Here is a 6,187-nt window from a genome sequence, read left to right on the forward strand (position 1 = left end):
TAAAGGAGAGGGGAGGATGGGGTGGGCAGGAGGAGTCCCAGAGATCTCTCTGCAGAGACAGACAGAGGCAGGTCCATGCTGGATGGACGTGTGGACACCAACACAGGGGCAATGGGGCTGCCCGCAAAGGCCGGTGCCTTGATGCAGACCCTTTGTGAGAACTGCAAGGAGGCACCCCCAGGCGGCTGCCCGACCCCAGGGGGCCTGTGAGGCGGAGTCTGGGCTGCCACCCAGGGCCTGCCAGCCACCCAGGTGCATTTGTGCCATGCACACCTCTCCAGCTGTGGGCTGTGGCCCTGTTGGCAGCAGCTCCTTATTTTATAAGCGAGGAAGCTGGACCAGAGAGGGTGCATGAGCTGCTCAGGGTCACACAGGAAAGAAGGACAGTGGCAGCCCTGTGTTGAGGACGTCCCCTGTACCTCACAGGCCAGCCCAGCAGGCAGAGGGGTGACTCGGTGTCTGGCAGCTGCTCCCCCTCCCCTGCCCAGCAGCGGTGTCTAGGGAGCAGCTCTGCTGGCCCCACGGCCTGGCTGTACCCAGCAGCCTTGAGTGGCAGGCTGGGCCGCTGTCCGGGGCCTGGCTGGAGCCCTCAGCGGCCTGTGGATGTCTCCAGCGGGCTCCAGCGCTGGAGGACAGGAGGAGGGGACACAGTTTCTCAGCTACAAACCCTGCCAGACCCAGGACCTAGTGACAGCCCACAGACTGGGGTCCCCAACATTAAGGGTGAGTCACCAAACTAGAGATTTGCCACCTGGGAAACCCCGCCCCACCCACAGGCACACACATGCACCGAAGCACACACACACACAAGATGCACACAGACCCCAGAAGACACGCACAACAAACACGTATGGATACAAAACCCCCAGCAGACAAGTACTCGTAGACTCACTACCAACCACACGTGGAAACATATGGAAACACAAAACAAGCATGCACATAAACACAGCTCTTCACATGAATGCTCACGGTGCTTCTACATACATGCATGCATGCATGTGCACAGAGACGCAGGCAGACCTACAGACATATCGACCACACAGGCCAGACACAGACGCACAAACACAGATGGACAGACGCCCCCAACCCCACTCCACTTTTCCATTTCCTGTCCCCCCCCACCCCCCTCGGTGTCTTCTTACAGCTTGTCTTTCCTGCTCAGCCAGCCCCAACCCCTGCCCTGCCTCTGGCTCAACAGAGATACGGTGTCGGTGTCATGGACACTGGAGCCTGGGCACAGCCTCTCTCTGTTGCCTCCCCCTCCCCCCTCATCCTGCACCCAGTCTCCAGGCCGTGTGAGCTGGGGCTGCATCGTGGTTTCCTGAGCTGGAGCTGTGGACCCCGCCCAAGGGGAGGGTGCTGAGCTGTCCCCTGTGACCCCTTCGCCCCTGCCTTCTCCCCTGCAGCCTCTCTCCAGCCGGCCCATCCCAGCCTCCCTGGGAGGGCCCTGGGCCCCAGCCCGAGGGCCTGCGTGAGGACAGGGAGGCCCAGGGAGAGGGTTGGCAGGAAGGGGATCTAGGAGGGGCCGAGGCTAAGCCTGGGTGGTTCTGGAGCCTCCACCTGGTGCAGGGCCTGGGTTTCCCTTCTCCCAGATGAGACAGACGTGGGGAGGTAGAGGGACTGCCCCCAGGTCACTCAGCTAGTGAGGACTGTAGGTGTGGGCCTGGCCTGCTGATGAGGGTCAGAGGGGAGCTCAGAGTGGCCATAGCCTGGTGGGAGCCGGAGTAAACCCCAGGTCACACCTGGCTTCCTGGCCTTTGCCCACCCACCAGGTTACTCGGGGCAGGCCCCTTGTGGCAGACCGTGAATTAAATGGGCGGAGTGGCCAGTTTGCGGCATCGAGGGAGGCAAGATTGTGGGCAAGGACACGGAGGAGGGGCCAGCCCAAGGCTTGGCCCGAGACGGGGGCACACAGCAAGGGTGGCTGAAGGGAGGGCATCCCCGTGGGAAGGAGGGTTGGCCCTGTCAGACATGCTGAGGGGCCATTCCCTGTCCCCTCCCTGATGTTGAAGCTCAGCTGGGCACAGGCCACATTTGTCCTGTTCACAGCGAAAACTCCGAAGCCCAGGACAGTGCCTGGCACACCTGTAGGTGCTCAGTAAATATCAGATAGATGAGGAAACGAATGAATGAATGAATGGATGGATGGATGAATGAATGGATGGATGGATGCTGACTGCCAGCAGGGCCACCAGATGTGGGCTTCCCCTTGTCACTCGCCCTGGCCCCAGGATGTCAGTCACTCAGCCCCCTGCACCTGGCAGGCCCTACTGTGCCTCCCCTCACCTGGAAGCCATGTCTGTGGCCCCTCGGAACGGCCCTGATTTGCCCACCAGGCCGCCCTCTCTTTCTCGGTGCGTGGCCCTTGTTCTCCTGCACACCATGCCAGCTTCTGACCAATCCCAGCCAGGCTCCCCTGTAGTGGCCCCAGGGCCTCACATCCCAACCTTGACCCCCGGCCGGCCCCAAAGCTGCCATCGGGTCAGTGCGGAGCAGTCCTCCGTGTCGCCGGGCAGCAGGGGTGGACACTTCTCACCCTGGGGCTGCGCAGGTTGCCGAAACTCTGTTGAAGGGACGGGCCTTGGCCACGCCCCTCCCGCTCTGGGCTGCTGGTGAATGCGGGGGCTGACGATGTGGCTTCATGGGGGGGCGCCCGTCCCCTTGCCCCTCTGAGGCTTGAGTGTCCTCTCTGGCTTGGGCCAGCATCAGCCCAGCACCCTTTCCTCGCCGGGCCCAGCCTGTCAGCAGAGTGGAGCTGTCCAGGCCAGGTTTGCATCTCAGCTCCTCACACTGCAGGCTGCCTCCGGCCGCCAGCTGCGGAGGCCGCCCGAGCGTCCTGAGTGGCAGTTAACAGTAGGGCCGCCATCGTGGGCTAAATGAGAAGATGTAGAAAGTGCTTAGCACGCGCAGGTGGTAGCTGCCTTGCTGCTGGAGCAGAGGAGACGGGAGCCTAGGCAGGGAGAGGGAGTTGAGCAAGGGCATATGGCAGGGAGTCACAGGGTCTGGCTTTTGTCCCCTCCTGCTTGGCCCTGGACAGGGCCCCTCAGGCCCCTTCTCTGGGAGCAGGCCCCCTGTTGTCTGGGAGGGCATGGTGGGGGGTGGTCCACCTGCACGTCCTCCTGTGGAGGCCTAGGCTGCCTCCCTGAGGCCAGCTGCCACCAGGACCTCTTGGCCTGCCTGCCCCTCCCCTCACCTGCAAGCCAGGCTTCGTGCGTTCAGGTGAGTCACTCCTTCCAGCGGGTGCCGATTGTGGCTGCTGTCAAAAGCTTCCTGCCCCTCCCCAGGGACGTTCTAGAAACCGATCCAAGGTCTACAATGGTGATGATTAACCTTTATTAAGCCCCCACAGCCTGCTGGGTGCTGGAAATGTTCCGTGGGCCTTCGTCTTTTCAGCAAGAACACAGAGAGACCTCCCTCCGGGGGAAGTTTGGGGACACAGGTGGGCGCCGCACTGACGCCACGGCCGTGGGGGCGTGGAGCCCCGAGGGCTGATGGAACAACAGGATCGGGACAGGCCCTGGGTGCCGCACGACGGGGTGCCCCTCCTGACGCGCACGGACACATGTGAGGCTGCTGCTTGTCATCGCGAGGTGGCAGCTGATGTTGGCAGGTGCCATCTGGCTTGGGTCACACGGTGACATGCAGAGTCTCCAGCGCAAAGGCTTGACGGCGGGCCAGCTGGGAAAAGGCATCTGTCCCTGGGAACAGGGGGCCAGGGGGTGGCGGGAAGCCCCGAGTGGGGAGCTGCAGAAGGGTGGGCGCGCCCCACGCAGACAGATGGAGGGCCTGAAACTCGGCATCCGATCGCCGGTCTCCTCCCTGACCATCTGGAGGGCCACCCATTCCCATGGAAATGTTCTTCAAGCAGGAGAACATGCGAGGACACGGGAGGAATCAGGCCCAGGAGCCCCCCCCCCCCCACCAATGCCACCCAGTGCTGATACTTCTTGCTTCTCAAGATGTTGTTACTGCAGACAGGGCTCTGCCAAGAGCGTTGTTTGAGTTGTAAAACGTTACCCTGGAAGGAACTTTGGGAGAACGCAGCTCAACCTGAGCCAGAGACGTGAAGCAGCTTCCCCAGGCAACCTGGCTCAGTGCGCACGCTCCGGCCTCTCTGCTCTGAGTGCAGGTCCTTCCCGGCACATCGCTGAGCTGGGGGCCTCGGGGTGGGGTGGGGAGTGGGCAGAAGGGAGGCCCGGAAGCTTCCTGGGAGAGCCAGCTGAAGTCTGGCCATGAAATCTGGCAGAGATCTTTGCAAGCTACAGAAACCAACTTTGGCTCATTTAAGCAGAAGATGGATTCACTGAAAGGGTTTTGGAGATCACAGAACCTTTAGGTGGGCCTGAGAATGAAGCTGAGAGCCTATGCAGCCGAGAACCTGGGTGTCCATCCGTCCGTCTGCCCTCAGAAGGGACGCTCCCTGGTCCCTGCTGCTCTGTGCTTCTCATTGCCAGTACAACACCAGGGGTGGGTGCTTCTGATGGGGGGCTTCCAGGTCACACACATCTGGGTTCAACTTGCAAAGGAAGCTGGGGAGGTGAGTTTCCAGCTTTTTCAGCTTCCACACCAGGACACGTGGGTTCTGTTTTGCACGGCGGTTGGAATTCCCCTGCATAGAATGCTGGGTGGCCCCGAGCATTCAAATGTCCTTCACTTGTGGGCACCGTCAAGCAGGGAACCAGAGCTGGTGGAGCACTGCCTCTGTGCCAGCACCTTGCACACTGGGTAGGGACATGCTGGCCCTTTGGAAGGGACGTTGGGAAGGATGCCCTTCCTCGGCTTCCCTAATGCTCACCCATCTGCAAGGCCCCTCATGCCAACAGAGACCCCCGGGCATGCTTCCGTCACACATTGCACGCCCCGCGCAGCTGTGTGCTTGGCAGGTGCAGCTTTCATAGACTCAGAGGTGCTCAGAAACGCCCCTTGGTGTCTCTGTTAACGGAACCAAACAAAGACGTCCATCTAGTTGCTTCCGGTCCCACTCAGGCCCCTTCGAACGTGACTTTGTCCATCCAGTCAGGTCAGGAATTCCGCTGCTCCTTTCCGTGCTGTGCTCCCGGGACAGTGCACACGTTCTCAGAGCCTACTGTTGGAGGAGAGGCAGCCACCCACGCTTGCTCCCCCGAGTGTGTGACCTCCGAGGGCTGTCACCATCCGTGTCTGTCCTTCCTGCGCCTGCATGGAAGCAGCGGTGGTGCTCTGACCTCTGCTTGCCAGGGTCACGCATGCACCCCTTCAGCTGCCTCACCTGGACCACTCGTGCAGCCCCTCCAGGTCCACCAGCCTGCTCTCAGCCACACCTCCCTCATCGTGGGGGTGCAGAAACTTCCAGAGGATCCCCCTCAGGACACAGGGCTGTGTAGAAGGTTCAGCGGAGGAGCTGGTTCACCTCCATTTGGGTTCTGCCCAGGCCCCTCCAGACAGGAAAGGTCAGGGAAGCTTGCGGGAGGCATGTTGCGTCCTCAGGCCCCAGCTGGTGAGAAAGTGCAGGTCCCTCTGCCCTGGTATCCCCCAGATAGATCTGCTCTTTCTCATGCCACCCTCAGACTCAGCCCAGAGTAGGTGGGGCCCAGGGCTGCTCTGCCAGTGGCACCCCCGTTTAGGGACGCTGCTCGCTCCCTTTCTCCCACCTGCGGGAGGAGTGTTTGTGTCCTTTGGGGTGGGGCTGTGGCTTCGGTGATGACGCCTGCTTCCCCCACTCCAGGGCTGACAGCATCATGGCTCCCTGCACCCCAAGTTCAAAGCCAAGCTTTTGGACCAACAAAAAAGGTTCCTCTCTCAAAACTCAGCTCTCACAAGGCTGCAGTCTCAGCGATGGGTTTCAAAGGCTCTTGTGTAACTCAAAGCCAGTGAGCTGACTCTCTGTTCCGAGTTCTCCTGGGGGAGCTGGAACATGGGAAGAGCGGAGGCGAATGGGCACCAGGACACGGTCTGCCGTGGAGCAGCAGCTCCTGTCTCAAAACAACCATGCCCAGCCCGTTTGGGGGCCAGGACTGCGGTGAAGCAAGCAAGGCACTTTCCCAGGCACAACATTTAAAGGGCCAAACCACTGAGTAATCCAGATTTAAAAAACACACACACTTGAATGCAATCATCTTAAAAATCAAACATAATGGCAAGCCCTAGCTGGCGTAGCTCAGTGGATTGAGCATGGGCTGCAAACCAAAGCATCACAGGTTCGATTCCC

This window comes from Phyllostomus discolor, chromosome 6 (assembly GCF_004126475.2).
Source record: "Phyllostomus discolor isolate MPI-MPIP mPhyDis1 chromosome 6, mPhyDis1.pri.v3, whole genome shotgun sequence".
Taxonomy (NCBI): domain Eukaryota; kingdom Metazoa; phylum Chordata; class Mammalia; order Chiroptera; family Phyllostomidae; genus Phyllostomus; species Phyllostomus discolor.